At 38.7% G+C, this 20,902-nt stretch overlaps 1 protein-coding gene across 1 annotated transcript in view; it reads right to left on the bottom strand.

Annotated features, from left to right (window-relative positions):
- The window catches only part of SV2C (synaptic vesicle glycoprotein 2C), a 437,234-nt gene that overhangs the window by 361,351 nt on the left and 54,981 nt on the right, over nucleotides 1-20,902 (bottom strand). The window contains exon 2 of the mRNA XM_048220957.2: nucleotides 5,017-5,153. The gene's annotated coding sequence lies outside the window, so the exon portion shown is untranslated. The remainder of the gene's footprint in view (nucleotides 1-5,016; nucleotides 5,154-20,902) is intronic.

Below are 20,902 nucleotides of genomic sequence, written 5' to 3'. Positions count from 1 at the left end.
TCAAGTAAAATGGCATTGTTGGTGGGTTCCACTTATCATTCCTAAATTACCAGACTGGCAAAAGTCAAGCATTTATTAGTGCTACTGCAAAGCCAATCAAATAGTCTGTTCACATGATCCCCTTTGGTGTTTCTCAAAAGTTATGCTCACACCTGGGGAGTGTGATTAATTTATGGCGTTATTTTTCAGTTTGCCCTCCTAAAGAACTGCTCCCCCACCCAAGACTGAGTTTATCTTTCTAAAGTTTAACAGGAACCAAATTCACTTTTGTTGAACCCAAGTCTCTATTAACTTCTTTATTAATCAGAATTTTCAATTTCTTGAATATTCAATTATCAGGTTGACAAGGAAATGACACCACTGTGAAAATGCTACTGGGTAAACTGTTCAGACAATGGTCTGTTCCAGTTCATTCTATTCCCCAATTAACAGGGTAAACCAGCAAGAGACTTAGAAGAATTCATTTTCTTGAAAGCCTACCTAAAATATATTACTTACTTTCAAGGTTTAATAAGTATACTAATAAAAATCACAGCTAACACTACGTAGTACTAGCCATGGGCCAGTCACTGTGCTTTATGTGTATGAACTCATTTAATCTTCACTGCAAACAAGGAAAAAGCCACCATTTTTCTCTGCACTTCACTGAGAAAACAATTAATTTATAATGATTATTGGATAATCATTATAAATAAATTATTCACCCAAGGGAAATAAATGCTATGTTCAAGTGGAGATCTGAACCCAGTCCTCTGGCCCGCCTCACTCAACCTCTGTAGTATATGTACGGCCAGGGTAGAGTTTATCTTTATGTGCAATAGCTTCTTAATGATCTGATATATTGTGTCAAGACTACCATGAGGGACAAGAATTCCCACTGAAAAACATGTAAAGAAAGTAAGCATAAGAAAATGGGTCAATTGGGGCGCCTGGGTGGCACAGCAGTTAGGTGTCTGCCTTCGGCTCAGGGCGTGATCCCGGCGTTGTGGGATCGAGCCCCACATCAGGCTCCTCCTCTATGAGCCTGCTTCTTCCTCTCCCACTCCCCCTGCTTGTGTTCCCTCTCTCGCTGGCTGTCTCTATCTCTGTCGAATAAATAAATAAAATCTTTAAAAAAAAAAAAGAAAATGGGTCAAGGGTGGGTCCTGGGAAAGGGGAGGAGGTGGTTTATGGCCTGAGATCAGTTAATACAAGGACTTTAAAACTGTTGCAGTTTTTTAATACCAATACATACTAATTGGGAGAAATGGAAAAGTATATAAAAGGAGGGAATTAAAAATTACCAATTATTCCATTAGTAACATTTTAAGGACTATTTGCCAGTCTTTTTCTATATCATATTGATGCATTAAAAAAATTAAAGGCAGCTTATAATATAGTAGTTATATGGATTCTCAGAGAAGCCTCTAAACCTTACATCTCTAGGCTGCAGCTTCCTCATCTGCAAAATGGGTATGAGATTAGAATTTACACCCACTGAAGCACAAGGAGATGTTTCACGTAAATTGCTAAGTATTATGCTTGGCATATAGCAAGCACACCACCAAAATTAGGTACTGTTACGTTATCAGCTATATGTAGCATTTCAACTTGCCTTCCTACTCAAGTTTAGACTGTTTCCTCACTTTCATTAACTATTCTTCAAAAACAGTCTGCAATGGTGTGTTACAGACTTTGTTTCATTTTGTAGTCTTCTAATATTTTTCCTCGGGATAAAATTCCGCAAATGAATGGCTGTTTCCAAGGATACAAGTATGAGTATATTGAGACTCTTATTGCATATTTCCATATTATGTAAGTTTATGCAAAGAATATTTCAATATTTGCAAACTGATATCCAGAAAAAACATGCCATTTACATTGTTATCTGAGGTCTGAGAATGTGTGAATCTGAGGGATTAAGGCATTATGATTATTTCTAATATTTGCCAATTGAATCAGTTTAAAAATGGTGACATTTTAATTAGACTGATTTTATACTAATAAATCTGAAATTTTTATATGTATGTTAAGCACTTTTATTTCTTTTGTGAATTTCCTATTCATGTCCTTTGAGTTTCCACCAAGGCTTTCATGTCTTACTGTTTTAGAAGACTGCTTTTGGTTTCCATTTATTGAGTCGTGTTCAGCAAATATTTATTTTTGGCACCTCCTCTAGGCCAGTTTTATAACTTTGGTTTCATTTTCTTTCACATTTTGTACATAATAATTTTGATATACAGATATTTTTAATTCTTAGGTAGCAAAATCTATCAATGTTCTCCTCTGGTTTCTGATGTGGGTGCTGGGCTTTAAAAAGGCCTTACTTACAGCTGTATCATATATTCATTTATGTCTTTCTAATTTTCCGATGACTTTATTTTCATATTTAAATATTTAAACTATCTAGAATTTATTTCATGATAAGTTATGAAGTAGGAATCTAATGTAATTACATTTTTCTTTCTAGGTAGCCAGTTGTTTAGTACGATTTCTCTATAAGAAATTTTTCTGATCTCTTTATTTCTTGATTATTTCTTTTCCTAATCCACTTTGTTCTCTAGTTCTAGAATTTTGTTGTTGTTGTTAAGGCAGGGGAGGGGTAGAGAGAGAAGGAGAGAGAGAATCTTAAGTAGGCTCCTTGCCCAGCGTGGAGCCCAACACAAAGCTTGTTCTCACAACCCTGAGATCCTGACTTAAGCCAAAATCAAGAGTTCGATGCTTAACCAACTGAGCCTCCCAGGTACCCCTAGAATTTCTATTATAGGTATAATAGATCTCCTTATTCAGTCCTTCATTACTTAATTTTCAAATTTTTTCACATTGTTCTCATCTCTTTATCCCTTGCCTCTAAAACTTGGATTAATTCCAAGGGTTATTTACTTCATTGATTGAATGTCCTGCAACAGCAAATCTGATCTTCATTTAGGGCTTAAAAAATGGCAATCAATTCTTCTTCTTCTATGCTCTGTTTTCTGAACTCAGATCATTCTTCACAACCACCTTATTTCTTTTTTTTTTTTTAAGATTTTATTTATTTATGTGACAGAGAGAGAGACAGCCAGCGAGAGAGGGAACACAAGCAGGGGGAGTGGGAGAGAAAGAAGCAGGCTCCTAGCGGAGGAGCCCGATGCGTGACTCGATCCCAGAACACCGGGATCACGTCCTGAGCCGAAAGCAGACGCTTAACGCCTGCGCTACTCAGGTGCCCGCTTATTTTTTTTTTAAAGTTTATTTATTATTATGATATTTTTAGTAATCTCTGATTATGGGTCTCGAACTTATGAACCCGAGATCAAGAGTTGCATACTCTTCCAACTGAGCCAGCCAGGTGCCCCCCAGCTTGATTATTTATAGACTTGACAACCTCTTCTCTATCATGTTAAGATCACAGATTAAAAACTTGAAAGCTGGGGCGCCTGGGTGGCACAGCGGTTAAGCGTCTGCCTTCGGCTCAGGGCGTGATCCCAGCGTTCCGGGATCGAGCCCCACATCAGGCTCCTCTGCTATCAGCCTGCTTCTTCCTCTCCCACTCCCCCTGCTTGTGTTCCCTCTCTCGCTGGCTGTCTCTGTCTCTGTCAAATAAATAAATAAAATTAAAAAAAAAAAAAAACTTGAAAGCTTTTAGTATGGTACAATAACTATAGCTCATAAGAAGACATCAGCTCTGCTTCTTCAGCATAGCCCCCTTCTTTTAAACAGCAATACCTTTTCATATGTCTGATGGATTCTGCCTGTTTGCTTATCCTTAATGAGGCATTTGTGCTTGTTCAATTCTGGGAATTGAGATGGCTTCTGTCAAAGATTATTTGGATGTTAGTCTAAACCTTTCAGAGCCAGATAAAAAGTGTAATGACAGTCTCGGCTCTAATGCAATTTTCTTTTATTCAGAGTATAAACACAGAACAGCCTGACTCACTAAACCAGAGGTGGACACAGCAGGAAGAACAGTCTCCAGGCCAGAGCTGAGCTTCTGTGTTTGTTGGGCAGCCTGGAATAGCTGCATCAATGCCTCAATTTTTTGTTTGGCATGCTGATCTTCTTGAGGAGCCAGATGAGACTCGTGTCTGTGTTTAGTATAAGCCAGGAAAAACCAGCCAGGCACCACTGAGTGTGACATGCCCTCACCTCGCTACCCTGTGCCAGACCATCACACAACCAATCCTCCTGAACGAGGGCTGGGGAGGGAGATCTACCAAGAACCATGCCCCCTGACTTGCCGGTCTGCAAGTGGACAGCCTTGATTCCTATCAGCCCATCCTTCACTTGAGTCCACCTGCACTATCACTGACAAACTGGCCAGGTGCAGCCACTCCTTCATACTCTTCGCTCTCAGTTTCTAATATCTCTCTTTGACTATTTTATACTCAATCAAGTGGAAATCTAGGGAAGTGGCAGACTTGTTGTCTGGGCTCCATTAGCTTCTTATCCAGGAATTCCTCAACTCCCTTCCAGCGTGCACTTAGGAAGGGCCAATGCAGATGGGGAGAAAGCCACGTCTATTTTCTCTAAGAACACAGGGAAAATTATCTTCTTAAGAAAAATAACCACGGAATTTTTCTACTTTTAGTAAGGAGAACTTCACAAGTTGTTTTTTCTTTCTTTCTCTTTTTTTAATTGAGAGCAATAACGCAGAGAAACTCGGATAAAGGGTGTAGTGGGAACTTCACAGACCTTTCTAATTTACTTGCCAGAGATAGAAATGCAGTCCATTTTTTTCAGTGTTAACAGGTAGAACATATTACGTCTGGCTGAAACAAAAGTTTACCACCAGGTATTAAAAATACACAAGTCCTCTGATTTTTGACCCAATGATAGAATTCAGGCTGAATTTCTTTAAAATTATGAAAGTAGTCCAACTATAAGATTACCAAAGAAATGAGAAGAATTAAGTAGGCACATACCTGAATGTACTTGGCATTTCCTTCTAATTAAAACTTGCAAGAAAACAATTACTTGCTTTCTTGGTTTCTCTTTTTCAGATTTGATTGCTGTAATAAAAATATTGTTCCAGGTAAATAAAAAAGGAAAACTCACGATTGTGATGTGAATCTCTCAAGCAAAGCCTGTACTTTAGAATTCATGCCAGGGAACCAGAAAAAGCTTCTCAGGAGAATGCTGGTAGCACGGGTGGCCATGGAGCTGGGTGGAAGGAACCACGGTGGGCGGGTCCTCTGGAACAGAAGGATAGTGTCATGGTTCCCACTCGGACTTCCCCTTGACTCTGCCACCACCCAGTCCTGCTCTGCACCCTCACCTCCAATTCCCTTTTCAACTCCCAGCTCATGACATAATAGCTCTGAACGGGTAGGCACAGTGAGGAGAAGGTTTTTAAATGAGTCTTGATGAGCAAACTGTTGTAGTTAGTTCACTACCTACTCTTCCAGGAGCAAGTATTTCTTGAAACAAGCAGCTAAGTATTTTAGGTCTGGTCCCAGCATTGTTTAACACAGGAACTCCTTTCTTCCAGTCCTGCCCCCCTCCAGCCCCCACCCTCACCCCACAACAGCCGAAATACTCATTTCAGAGAACAGATCTGTTCATACTACTCTCCTGTTTGTTCTGGTTTGGGTTTTACTTTAATACTCTCATAAATGGCAAGGCAGGAAATATAGTCTCTAAAATGTCTCATATTCAAGTGTTTTATGAATTGGCTCCAACTTCATTACTCCTAGGAGGACTTCCCTGGGCCCTACTGATACATGCTAGCTACCCTGCTCCTTCACGGTGTTATTTCTTTCCTCCCTAACAGACCAAGCATGCCCCCAAGCTGGGTTCTGCTGGGACTGAACCCACTTGTCAGCCTGGTAGTCAGCAGAGGAAGTGGGTGGACTCTTGAGGGAAGCACTTGCTGCCGTGCTGGAAAGGACTCCAAAAGTATCCCCTTGCATGAGGAAACACCAGCTCCCAACAGGGAGGGGTGTGCTGTCCCCAAAGCTCTGAGATTTCAGGGGAGACCACAGAGCCAGATTCCCCAGGAACATCCACCCAGATGTCCTCAGTCTTAATCCATGTTTCAGGGTCCCAGGTTTTCCTAGCCAGGGGAAGTTGATGCAAAAGATCTGCCTTGGCTGGCAATGTCCATGTCCTTAGGGATCTGGATTCTAACTATCAAGCCTTGTATCTGTCCCTCAGTTGAGCTGCTTTCACTGAAGGAGCTTAGAGCCTGTTACACAGTAGGTATTATTTGTAAATAAGTGAATACATGAATGGCACTGAACAAGCAGTGCTTTGGAAAACCACAGAGGTCATCAAAATGCTTAGTTTTTGGACCTAGAGGTTATTATACTAAATGAAATAAGTCAGACAGCAAAGGACAGATACCATGCAATTTCACTTGGTATTTGAATAAACAGACACACACACAAAACAGAAACAGACCCATAAATACAGAGAACAAATATGGTTGCCAGAGGGGAAGAGGATGAGGGGCTGAACAAAATGGGTGAAGGAGAGTGGGAGACACAACTTGCAGTTATAGAAGGAATAAGGTATGGAGATAAAAGGCACAGCATAGGGAATATAGTCAATGGAATTCTTATAGCGCTGTATGGCGACAGATGACAGCTACATCTGTGGTGAGCACCACATAACGTATAGACTTGCCAAATCACTATGTTGTACACCTGAAACTAACAGAGCATTATGTGTCAACTACACTTCAATAAAAAAAAACCCAACAACTTAGTTTTGTATTATTTCTTTTTTTATAATAATATTTTTTATTATATTATGTTAGTCACCATACAGTACATCCCTAGTTTTTGATGTAAAGTTCCACAACTCATTAGTTGCGTATAACACCCAGTGCACCATGCAATACGTGCCCTCCTTAATACCTATCGCCAGCCTATCCCATTCCCCCTCCCCCCTCCCCTCTGAAGCCCTCAGTTTGTTTCTCAGAGTCCATAGTCTCTCATGCTTCATTCCCCCTTCTGATTACCCCCGCTTTCTTCTTCCCTTTCTTCTCTTACCGATCTTCCTAGTTCTTATGTTCCATAGATGAGAGAAATAATATGATAATTGCCTTTCTCTGCTTGACTTATTTCATTTAGCATTATCTCCTCCAGTGCCGTCCATGTTGCAACAAATGTTGAGAACTCGTTCTTTATGATAGCTGAGTAATATTCCATTGTATATATGGACCACAACTTCTTAATCCATTCATCTGTTGAAGGGCATCTCGGCTCCTTCCACGATTTGGCTATTGTGGACAATGCTGCTATGAATATTGGGGTGCATATGGCCCTTCTCTTCACTACGTCTGTATCTTTGGGGTAAATACCCAGTAGTGCAATGGCTGGGTCATAGGGTAGCTCAATTTTTAACTTTTTAAGGGACCTCCACACTGTTTTCCAGAGTGGCTATACCAACCTGCATTCCCACCAACAATGTAGGAGGGATCCCCTTTCTCCACATCCTCTCCAACATTTGTTGCTTCCTGCCTTGTCTATTTTTGCCATTCTAACTGGCGTAAGGTGGTATCTTAGTGTGGTTTTGATTTGAATTTCCCTGATGGCTAATGATTTTGAACATTTTTTCATGTGTCTGTTAGCCATTTGTAGGTCTTCATTGGAAAAGTGTCTGTTCATATCTTCTGCCCATTTTTTGATTTGTTTATTTGTTTCTTGTTTCTAACCAAGGCAGAGAATATAGATATTAATTAAGGATCAATTTTCCTAGAAGAGACTCTTTTACCTTTTATTTTCTCTTGTTATCTGGTAAATCATGACCATAGATGATTAAACAGACTATGTTTCTTATATTGTATCTCTTGCCTTTTATAAAACAAGAAACTGTAAATAGTATGTATAGAATATTATATTAAAATTATTTTACACAAAGTAAAATAATGGGGAAATTCAAGATTACATTGGTTGGGACTAATTATAAACTGTTCTCTTTACATAATGAGCAGAAAGTTAGATATGTCCAAATTTAAATTTGTCATTTATTGGAAATCAAAAACTTGATACATTTTAAAAATACTTTAGTAAGCAAATTGATATAGCAGAATAAATCAACAGGAAAACACAGTTTGGGGTTATGGAAAACAATAGGAAGGAGTGACATTTAACATGCTCACAATGATGTTTAGGTACAAAGTCTTGTTTGGTAATGAGCTATCATTTCACTCTCAGAATGTTAGCCTTTAGAAATATGTCAGGGATCAATGTCACAAAGTGAATCAGAACCAAATAAATGAGCAAACCTCAAAATGTGAAACCAAGACACTATAAAAACCCTTCTGACTCAGAGCAGCTGAAAAAGAACAAGTGAAAAAACCACACATGAAGGAAAACGCCCCCCCCCAAGGCTCTTAAATGTTCTACATAATCAGATTATTTACAAATAATAAGATTTTATCTCTCCATTCCCAGTACTAAAAGCAAAGGTAATAAATATTCAAAACTCCATACCTTTCTAATTTTACTACAATTTCCTGTTATCCATGCCCTTGAGATTGTATCAGTTGTGTTTCTCTGGTGGAAATGCTATACATGTGTTCCTGCGCACCTCTGCCCGACCCCAGGGTTAAGTAACATAACACTGGTAGCTTGAAATCAGCCACAGTGGGACGATCCATACCACAGAAAATGACAAACACTATAAATCAGAGTTTTTCTTTGTTCAGAGATCTGGTTGTTAAAAATTTACCAAAACACGCTGGCAACACTCTTTCTGGCCCGAAATATTTGAGAAAGGTCCCAGTCTGCCCTGACCAATGACTGAAATACTAAATATTTTGGAATCCACACCATCTGTCAGCTGGTGTGAGTTCACACCAATAGTGTTCGATGTGTTCCCTCTTCCATGATTCCTAGAGCCAAGCACTGCACTGTGCTATGATTGTAAAGAGCAAAAAATTGTGACCCAGCAATTCCACTTCTGGGTATTTACCCGAAGGAAATTACTATCTTGAAAAGGCATCTGCATCCACCCCCATGTTCATTGTAGAAGTATTTATAATGGTCAAGACATGGAAAAAAACCTAAGTGCCCATCAACAGATGAATGGATAAAGCAAATGTGTGTGTGAGAGAGATATATACACATATCTCACATTTGGAATACAATGGAATATCATTTAGCCATAAAAAGGAAGGAACTCTTGCAATTTGTGACAACATAGATAGACCCTGAGGGCATTATGCTAAGTGAAATAAATCAGACAGAAAAAAACAAATACTGTATGATCTCACTTACATGTGGAACCTTAATTTAAAAAAAAAAAAAAAAAAGCTGGGGCGCCTGGGTGGCTCAGTCGTTAAGCATCTGCCTTCAGCTCAGGGTGTGATCCCAGCATTCTGGGATCGAGCCCCACATCAGGCTCCTCCGCTGGGAGCCTGCTTCTTCCTCTCCCACTCCCCCTACTTGTGTTCCCTCTCTCGCTGCCCGTCTCTCTCTCTGTCAAATAAATAAATAAATAAATAAATAAATAAATAAAAATAAAAAAATAAAAAATAAAGATAAAAATAAAAGGCTGAACTTACAGAGAACAGATTGGTGGTTGCCAGAGATGGGGGTGGGGTGGCCAAGAGGGTGAAGGGGGTCAAAAGGTACCAACTGCCAGTTATAAAATAAACAAGTTCTGGGAATGTAATGTACAGCATGATGACTGTAGTTAATAATACTGTATATCTGAAAATTGCTAAGAGAACCGATCTTAAATGTTCTTATCACAAGAAAAAAAATTGCAACTGTCTGGTAATGGATGTTAACTAAAAGTATTGTGGTGATCGTTTTGCAATATATACATATATCAAATCATTACGTTGTGTACCTGAAACTAATACAATGTCATATGTCAATTATATCTCAATTTTTTAAAAAAGACTGGAAATTTTGTTCTGATCACAAGAACCAGCTCTGCTCCCTATCCCACACCTGTTATCAGTAAGTCTTCTCTTTCTGTGTCTACTCAGAGACTGCAATATCATTGTGCTAGGAAGCAGAAGGATGGTTAAAGACGCCTTTCATGTTGGGATGTCAGTCATCTACAAAAGGACAGAGAAAGGATGAGGATAGGATATTTCAACCGCTGTTCCATCTTCTCCAGAAGGAGTTGCTGGGGGCGAGTTTTTCCTGAAAACCCAACAATTTGCCACAGTAAAACCTTTTTTCTTGTGAAGTCTAGCCAGTTTACCTCCATGAAAAACACCCTGGTTTCTTTATTTGAGATTGCTTATTTTGCCTATTTATTTTACCACTTGACAAACAATAACCATGGCCTTATTAGGCTAAAGGACATTCAACTCTCTCCTGATCTGTGTTTTACATGTTAGTTTTGTCATAAAAAAATTCCCCGCACAAAATAACTAGGTTTATCCCAAAGCTATCTTGCCATCCATCTAGAGCCTAGGTAAATAACATGGTGCTCACATAGTTTCTCTCTAAACCCAAGCTGCTTCCAAAATAAAACTGAAATTTTATTTTATTAACATATTCCAGTTCTTCCCACCAGCAAGATAAATCTACAGCCTAATGTTAAATTAACATTGGCTGTTAACAGTATTTGGGGGAGGTGGAGACAGGGTGGTGCATTTGGTTGGGCATCCTACTCAAGGTTTCAGCTTTGGTCATGATCTCAGGGACGTGTGATCGAGCCCTGCATTGGTCTCCATGCTCAGCACGGAGGCTTCTTGAGATTCTCTCTCATTCTCCCTCTACCCCTCTAATTTGTGTGTGTTCTCTCTCTCAAATAAATAAATAAATAAATCTTTTTTTAAAAAGTATTGAGGGGATAGTTGGGGCTGAGGAGGGAGGGCAGAGGAATGTGAAGTGCACTAAATTCCTTGTCAAAAAAGGAAAGAGTCTGAAATTAATAATTTATTCTTACTCTAATTTTACATATGTTAATTAGGTTCTTTCAGGTACCATGAGCAGGGGAATGATTACGCTGCCTCAAGTATGGGAATTTATTTATGATGCAGCAGAACTAAAGTATACATACGTTCTACAAGAGATGTAATTAAAGATAATTCTGACCCTGCTCTTAAGAGAATTTATGAATGTTCCAGGTGTAATCCAAAGAGTTGTTCGTTTTTCTTCTGAAGACAGTAGAGAGACCTCTAGAACATAAGTGCCCTCATGTGTGAAGAGACAAAAGACACAGATCAACAGATATTAGGATTCTAATTATTTAATCTGGATATCATTCAAGTGGTAAGTAAGAACTTTAGTGACACAACAAAAGTGAATCACATATCCTTAGTTATATGTACTCAGTCAAGAAATTGCTATTTCCCGTTAAACACAATTTCAGATTGATGACAATTCACCCAATAGTAGACTTTTTCTTAAAAAATCACTGCGTTTGATATTTGCAGAAACATTACTGAGTATAGAATAGAATTGTATACTAGACTAATGGATCTTGGGAGCTTACAAGTTGCTACTTTACGGTTAATGAACAGCAAGATGACTGCATTACTAAAATAGATTGTGTTTTCAAATTGATGCTAATTTCTTATGTAGTGGTGAAAGATTAAATGCATTCCTCCTAAAATCAGAAGGAAGAGAAGCCAGCTGGGCTTCCTACAATTCAACTCAACTGTGACATTAGGTTCCCAGAGACAGCACCCAGACTCTGTCCCACAAGACTGCCCTCACTTAGGAGATGTCAAGGCAAGTCCAGGTTGTTTCCTGGACCAAGTGGCTATAGTAGGAGATTCCAATGACTCCCTCCCTGGGTTCAATTAGTTGGCTAGAGTGACTCACAGACCTCAGAGAAACATTTTACTTAACTGATTACCATTTATTATAAAAGGATATACTCAGGAACAGTCAGATGGAAGAGTTTCATAGAGCAGAGTATAAGGAAATGACAGGGAGTGTCCATGCCCTCCCCCACCACACCACTCTCCCAAATCTCCATGTATTATATTCACCAACCTGGAGGCTCTCCAAAACCCATCTTTTTGGGCTTTTATGGAGGCCTCATTAAAACAGGTATGCTTGATTAAGTCATTGGCCATTGGTGATTGAACTCAACTTCCAGCCCCTCTCCCCTCCCAGAAATAGGGCAGGGGGACATATGAAAGCTGCAACCTCTAATCACATAGTTGGCTCCTCTGGCAACCAGCCCCCATCCTTAGGTACTTTCCAAAAGTCACCTCATTAACATAAACCCAGTCGTGGTGGAAGGGGCTTCTCATGAGTAACAAGACACCCATCTTCCCTTCATGGCCCTGAAGTGATTTCAGAAACTGAGAACAAGAGACCAAATATTACGACAAAAAATGCTCCCATTGCTCTTATCACTCAGGAAATTCCAAGGGTTTTGGGAGCTGTGAGCCAGAAACCATAGGGCTAAAACCAAATAACATGAAAAATACATATTTGGTCATTCAGATCATTTTCTGTAAATCACAACATTCTTTTCCCATTTTAGCCTGAAGGGAATTACCTATACGAGTTATTTAATTTTTTTAATGTGGTCTTATGAGAAGAATATGGTATCTTGGATTTAGACATAAATTTAAAACTTGGATTTAAATTTTTTAATTAAAAACTGCACTTACTAGCAAAATAGAGCTCACCTAGTAGCTAATATATAATACATTATCTAGTTGATAAAAACCCTTTAAGATATTCCACTTAAGAATTCTTTGACAGGGGCGCCTGGGTGGCACAGCGGTTAAGCGTCTGCCTTCGGCTCAGGGCGTGATACCGGCGTTACGGGATCAAGCCCCACATCAGGCTCCTCTGCTGGGAGCCTGCTTCTTCCTCTCCCACTCCCCCTGCTTGTGTTCCCTCTCTCGCTGGCTGTCTCTATCTCTGTCAAATAAATAAAATCTTTAAAAAAAAAAAAAAAGAATTCTTTGACAGTGTGTATACATATCAAATTATCACATTGTACACTTTAAACATATTCCAATTTTATTTGTCAATTATATCTCAGTAAAGGTGAAAAAAATAAATCTTTGAAAAGTTAAAAAAAAAATATATATATATATATATCCCACAGAAGAAGAATGGGCTACTGTGAAATAATTTCTGCTGAAATTGTCTGGGTCACCTTGCACAGCTAGAACTCTAGCTAGTGATGCCATCAAAACTATCAATCTATACTCTAGCATGAGACTTAATAATAAATTCTTAGCAGAATTTACGTAGGTAGTCATAGTTACAAATTGGTCACTTTGTTCTGAGAGATGAAAAGTTATGGTCTACTAAAAAAACTGTTCTCACGTCATTGGTTAGAAAAAAATATGAAGCTGCAGTTTCAAACCCTGTCTTTAAAAGCCTAGTAAAAACATACATATTTTGTGGTTATTAAAATGAGTACTTTCTAGAAAGTATCATCCTTTTTTTTTTTTTTTTTTTTTGGCATGTATATTACACATATTGACAAAACCTTGCCCCGGAGGTAAAAAGAAGGATCACACCAATCAACTGGAGCTGACAGGGCCTGGATAAATTTATAAAATATATATTTTGATTCAGAGCATCTAATTCAATAAACCATTCTGCACAGAAAAAAATACTTAATAATTTGTTGGTGCACTTCTAACATCTTATTTTATCCGCTAAATCTGCTTAATAAAAATCTGCAGTCAATAGAGAAACAGTAAATATTCTACTAAAAGTAGTAATCTCTGAACCTCTAACTCTATTTTAGGGCAGGGCTCACCTTTCATTCATAGATAGGTTTATTGAACACCCACTGCAATGTTAAACTCTCTTAGGAACTGGGGATAGAGCTGTCAGACTTTTATGGCCTCTAGCCTTAAAAATTTACAATGTTCCAGAATGATGGACATTGAAACAATCATTAGAATGGTGATCAGTGCTACCTGCACGGAAGTACAGACTGCTACTGGAGTGTTACAATAAAGGCTAACCTAATCCAGAGGAATGAAGGAAATGAAGTTTAAACTGAGGTTTGAGGATAACCAGGAGTAAACAGGCTCTGTGAGCACAGAACACCCACTCAGCAGGAAATATCAAAGAGGAAAGAAAGCAATGCAAACTAGGTTTCAGCCTTGCTCATTTTCCTGGGCAGTTTGATGATTTAAATTTATTGTATACGACTGATTTATGGAACATCCTGGAATTGATTTCTTTTCCACCTAAGCTTGAAGCATCTACTAAATCAGTACCATTCAAATCATGGTCCACTTCCCAGCATTAACAGCTTGTAGGAAATTCAAATTCTTTGTCCACACCTGTACTAGGTTCCTAGGGTTGCTGTACAAATTACCATAAACTAAATGACCTAAATCAACAAAAATGTATTCTCTCACAGTTATAGGAGCTATAAGTTACAAATCAAGGTGTTAGCAGGACTGTGCATCCGTGGAAGTCTCTAGGAAGAATTGTTCTTTTGCCTCTCCCAGGTTCTAATGGCTCCAGGTGTTCCTTAGCCTATGACTGCAAACTCCAATTTCCGCCTTCACATGGCTATCGCCCCCGTGTGTCTTTTCTCCTTCAGTGTGTATTTTATAAGGACACTTGTTTTTGGATTTAGGACCTACCCATATCATCCAGAAAAATCTTGTCCAGAGATCCTTAGTTATACCTGCAAAGACCCCTCTTCCACATAAGGTTTCATTTACAGATTCCAGGAGATAGAATGTGTGACTATATCTTTTTGGAAGCCACCTTTCAATCAACTACATCACTCATTAAATCAAAATCTCTGGATATGGGACCCAGAGATCCGTGGTTTAATAAATTCTTTGGGTGATTCTTATGATAAGGAAGTCTGAGAATCACTGGACCAATGCCTTCCTGCTCAGCTGGAGTCTATAATTAGCTTCTCCTAGTCAACTCTTGGCTAGTGTTGGTCTCAGAGAAATATCTTTATAGGAAGCATGAAATGTTCATTCTACATTATTAAATGATGCCATATTCAAAGAATTACTTTCAAAAGAACCCGAGAATTAACCTTTTCCTTCTCTCATAAATAAAAGAACATTTACTTATGGCTTGATGATAATGCCATAAGAGAAAACCATTTTGTACATAGGGTATTCTTTATGTACAGTGAATATGGAAATCAGACGATAATTTTCAAGAAAAACAGAAGTAAACAGTATCATTTACTATGTCAAGGACATTAAATCTTTTATCATTAGAAACATAAAATTCTCTTCCTTTAGAAAACTATTACCCCTCATTCCCAGAAGTTATGATAAAAATAATAAAAGCTATAAATGTGAGATTTTAAAGGTTTTTTATTTTAAAAAAGAAAGAAAAGAATGAAGGTATACCATGTCCTAATCCAATTATCCATTAAGATTTTGCTCTTATTCCAAGGTCAAGTCTGTTACTCATTTAATAAATGAGTCAGGTCTAAAGGTTAATTATATTCTAAAAACCTACAGTAGTCTTAAAATGTCAAATGAAAATCTTTCTAAAATGTCTTCATCTTTACAAGCTCTTAAAGATCCTTAAAGCATCAGTAATGACCTTGCAATGTAGTTAAATTCTATTTACATTTTTCATATAGAAGCACTTAGCTTGCATATGATAGATAGATGATAGAGAGATTCAAAACAATCAGGTAAGACTGAAAAATGTGGTCCAAGTATTTTTCAGACATTCAGAAAGACATGCTAATAACAGACATACACATACTTTCTCACAAACATACACACGCTGTTGGAAAACACAACCAGTGGTCTATAAAACTATGCTTTTATAGCTCAGGATTCTTTTGTCCATACAGATCGTGGATTTCTGTTCCCTTTCTATTGTAAATATAAGTGTGCATGTGAATATGAATGTGTTCTGTTTCCTTCACTGTAATGAAAATCTGCACTCCTGAAACTTACCATTTACGACCACCTGCACTTCCATTCACCCCACTGAGGTCTAAATATTTTCCTTTCACTTGGGATTTTCTCTATGGGTAGAATCGGCTTTACTCCCAGCTACCTCCCTAGAGCTCTGTCCCAATTTATTCTGTCAACAACTCTTCATTTGACACCTATTGTGCCCCAGACACAATGGATACAGAGGCAAGTAAGGTAGACGTTCTACCCACATGGAGCCTTCTTTCATGTTGGGGGGTGGGGGACTGAGGAGGAGAGAGGTGGTAGGGGTTGAAGATGAAGGAAAGCACTGGAGGTCAAGAATATGATACACTGTGATTATATTACAGACACCATGTGCCAAAAGTGTAATATATTGTATCTCAAAACCTCACAATAACCCTATGAGGTTGAATATTATATTTCTGTCCATGAGAAAAATCAGATTAAGTAGAATCAAATAATTGGCCCAAAAACACAGAACTAATAATTGTTGAGGCCAGGATTCAAACCAGATTTCCTTGTTACAGATCACCTACTCTTGGCCATATCATCCACATTGTTCCATATGAAATAGAAACTTCACTACACTCCTCTGCTTCCTCCACCCTCATCCCCTCAACCCCTGCTGTCTTAACACAAAACCAGGCTGAGCCACACAAAAGGTACAAATGAAATGGGGTGCAAACATGTTCACTTCCTTTATTTGAATAAATCTGTTTCTCCAGTCTGCCTACTAATGCAACTTAAAAGAAATATTTTCTGGATTTTCTAAGTCCAGCACTGATTTTTCTAAGTCCAGCACTGATTTTCTAAGTACAGCACAAGTCCAACTTGTAGTCAAATCACCACCAGGTTAAATCTTAGTGAACTGGATGTTCCATCTTCCATCATTGCCTCTGGGGTAGCAACTGAGTGCTAGGGAAGTATATGAGAGCATTACAGCACTGGTAAGCTATATGTCACTTTTCCGAGGTCATGTTTCTGCTGGTGTCTATTGGGGATATAACTTGTCTGGCCTCTTGGTTCAAGGTATCTAGTGTTTTCCCAAGTGGAGCTCAAAGCTCTTGACCACCAGCTCCTCCTCTGTTCTCTGGTACTGCCAGTCATCTGGGTTCAGTTTTGCACTCTTTCTCATCCCTAGCAGAAAGTACAAGCAGCATCCTTTTTGGTGAAGGCCTTCTCAACACTGCTAGGTGACCTCCTCTCAAGTGGCTTATCAACTCTCACTCTTAGCTAACTTCTGTGTCACCACACTAGGTTCCCAGCAACAGCTGGATCTAAGGATCCATGGGGAAAATGTTTGGGTATTTGGGGGAGGGTGTGGTCTCTGGCCCACTCTTTCCCATCTACACCATTCTGCCATTCTGCTAAGCTAGCATGGAGCAGGGAGTACCTCTTGGAGGTTGAAAGTTGTTCCAGATTTTGCCTGAGACTTTCCTCTCTGGGGATCCTGAGATGTAAGGTAGATCTGAGAGTGGGAGACACAAACATGGATGGGGTCCAAAGAGTAAAGTCACTACACTGCTTCTAATTTCCTTTGTCTTCTCTCCAAACTCTCTCCTCTCCTCTAGCTTAGATGGCCATTTACTAAGTTTGAAGACTGTGGGCAGAAATATAAACAAGTTCTTTCAGTTCCTCAAATCCTTTCTAGTCTCTTCGCTCTTATATCCAACCCAAACTTAGAATCCAAGAGTAAGCCGACTTTTTTCATGCTGTGAATTATTTCTACATCAATAGGAACATTCTGCCTACTGGAAAGATGGGCGGCTATAGAAGGTGGACTGGAAATAGTGCAGTAATTCAGAATTTGAAATATTATCCTATACTAACAACAACTATTTAACAGAATTGTAGTTTTTAGCCATTTCATCCTTCAAGTTAGTATATATGGGTAGACACAACTAGAAAAAGCCAAGTCATGTGCTAGGTATCTGCATAGACTCCATATTTTCTTAAATAGCAACATAGATGTTCGATTAACAGCAAGAGATAGATCAGGAATAGAAGCCAAGAGAACATTCATACGGTGCAAATTTTGATACTGAGTTCAAGAAAACCAGATTGGTGGTGTTAGAAAGCATCTAGAATCTTTCAGAGTGAAACGGGATTTTCATGATTCTGTTTAAGTATCTATCTTTAACTCTAAAAAAGCAATAAGAGATACAAAAAACAAAAACAAAAAAAAAAACAAATAGTGGGAGGAAATGACAATGGACAGATAATTATTTGAAAGCCTCACTTTGTTCAAAAACAAATGGTGATCATAACAAAGGTGGTTACCTTAACAGATTTTAAAAGGCAAATAATATGAAATAAAAGGCACAGGGGTGTTTAATATGTGGAGTTGCTTAGAAAGTGGTTCAATGCAAATTAGCTGGATCAGTGTTTCCCTAGCAGAGAAGCAATTACATTTAAGAAAATTTTAAAAGGTGGTTACTAAGCAACTACATTCAGCCTACACGCATTGTTCATCATCTCTGGTAAATTATAGAAAATGACAGCCTGTCATTATGGAACAGAGACATACAAAATTAGGGCATTGTTATTCTATGTTCCTCCTACAGGAGAATGATCAATTATATCTTTGGCACAATGATTAGGTTAAATAACTACAATAAGGATTAAATGTTAGTGTGTCATGGTAAAAATGTATAAAAAGCCCAGGAGTTTTTCAAAGAATGACCCTTGTCAGCAGTTACAACCCTACTTTGACCTGCCTTCACATCATATCTTTTCTGTCACAACAAAAAGAGCTCAAACCATGCTACTTTATTGGCAGAATCTTAAGTGAGTCTTTGGTAGAACAGCTCTGTAAGAAAGAGACATATATTAGTATATTTACAACTTAGAACTCTTTATTCCCTCTAATAAGTTAATGATATTCCGGGAGTCAATGCTGTTTTGATGGTGCTGCCTTAACGACTGCCTAACTATTCCTTTACATGAAAGATCAGTATGTAGCAGTAGATGAAATCCAAATGTCCCTATCTTACGAACATCAGGAAAATACCTCATTTCTCAAGTAACAAAATACTTCTTTATTTTTTTAATTTTTTATTATATTATGTTAGTCACCATACAGTACATCCTTAGTTTTTGATGTAGTGTTCCATGATTCATTATTTGCGTATAACACCCAGTGCTCTGTGCAATATGTGCCCTCCTTAATACCCATCACCTGCCTATCCCAATCCCCCACCCCTCTCCCCTCTGAAGCCCTCAGTTTGCTTCCCAGAGTCCATTCAAAATACTTCTTTTAAAAGAGAATGTCACTGAATTTAGTAAACATGTGACCGATATACCAGATAATAATAAGTATTCTAGAATTTCATGGACGATCCATTGAATGAATGTATTTTTGAAGTTTTGTTCATTCCCTATTGGCAAAAATAATTCCTGGCTGGATAAAAGCAGGTCTCTAAGTTTTCCATTTCCATTTCAAAATTACAAAACCATACATCTTTAGAAATAATGAAGTATTTTCTTGTGCCTGCTTCCTACATCTCTTCCTAGCCCATAATGATCAAATTCAGAGGGCAATAATGAGCACACAGTGGCTCTTTCTTACTACTCAGCAACAACCATTTTACAGTTATTTCTCTCTAATGCTGGCTTTCACTATCTCGTCAGTAAACATTCTGAGGAAAGAAGAAACTTGTTTCCCAGCCGCACTCATTTCACTACATCTTACTGCCATGGAGGAGACTTTTATTGACTGTGACCTAGAAAACTGCATACAAAAGATAAGACCAATGTCAAAACCAAAGAATGAACTATAATTGAACAGGAACTGCCAAGCCCGGGGCCATTCCAGAGGCTCCCTTGCCTTATCATGTTCCCTCTCCAGGGCTACATGAATCTTCTTTTATTCCATTTCTCCTTCCCTCTTCATTGTCTCTACTCAAAACATGTTGTCTTTCCTCATAATTTCTGCTTCTTCATAACCTTGGTTTACCCATGGCCTTATCCATACAGCATGGTATGCTTTCATCTCTACCTCTCACTTCTAACTAGATAATTTCTTTGTATTACTTAGTCTAAATTTTGGAAACAGATAAAATAATTAACCCAGTTTATCATTTTGAGCCAGGTCATGTTATAGACCACTATCTAGCCTATGGGTTGGAGTGTCCAAAATTTGTGGACACTCTACCCACCCAGAGATGGAGGTCTATGTCTTCTCCCCTTGAATGTGGGTTATGTGAACACAGAGGAAGTGACACTGTCCAGGTCCAGGACCTGGCCTTAAGAAACAAGCAGCTTGCTCTTGGAATTCAGCCATGGTACTGTGAAGAAGTCCCAGGCCACATGGGGGGGCCAGGTAGATATTGTGGCTGACATGTCCTGCTGGGGTCCTAGTCAACAGGCAACATTTACCACCAGGCATATGTAAGTAAAGCTGCCTCCAGATAATACCAGTCCCCAGCCATTCAAACACTCCTAGCTTTTGAGTCTTTCCAGCTGATGCATCAGATATCATGGAGCAGTGACAAGCCACCCTTACTGTGCCCAGTCTTAATTCTTGATCGACATCATCTATGAGCACAATAAAATGCTTGCTTTGTACCACTGAGTTTTGGGATAGTTTGTTATATAGCAATAGAAAATGGGAAAATATTTGGTACTCTAAGTCAATTATCTATAGCTGCGTCAGTTAATAATATATGTTAGTGGTCTCAAACAACAATTATTTTCTTTTCTCTCCTGTTTCTGGGGGGTCAAGAATTTGAGAAGTACTCAGCTGGAGGGTTTCGGCTCAGGTCTTCAGTGCATTTGCAGTTAGAGGAAGGCTGGAGTTAGCAGACCAGCAGGGCTAAAACAATGGGTAGCTGGCTAGGCTGCCAGTTCCGAGGGTTCCAGGGCTCTCTGTGTGGTCTCTCCATAGGGGCTAGTTTGGGCTTCACGGCAGCATGTTAGTCTTGAGGTGATAAAATTCTTTCATGGTAGTTCAAGGCTCCAGTGTGACTCTTTCAGTGAACCAGGTGAAAGATATATTGCCTTTTAAGACCTAGCTTTCTAAGTCACATAGCAACATTTCCACCATACTCTTATTGGTTAACTGGTTACTATGTCCAACTTAGATGCAAAGAGTAGGGGAGATTTAGACCTCATCTTTCAAAAAGAGGAGTTTCAGAGAATTTGCCTCTTAAACCATCATAG

The sequence above is a fragment of the Ursus arctos genome, unplaced genomic scaffold, assembly GCF_023065955.2.
Source record: "Ursus arctos isolate Adak ecotype North America unplaced genomic scaffold, UrsArc2.0 scaffold_5, whole genome shotgun sequence".
In the NCBI taxonomy this organism is placed as follows: Eukaryota; Metazoa; Chordata; class Mammalia; order Carnivora; family Ursidae; genus Ursus; species Ursus arctos.
The sequence above is the reverse complement of the archived record's forward strand: the minus strand, read 5'-3'. Positions and strand labels throughout refer to the sequence as shown.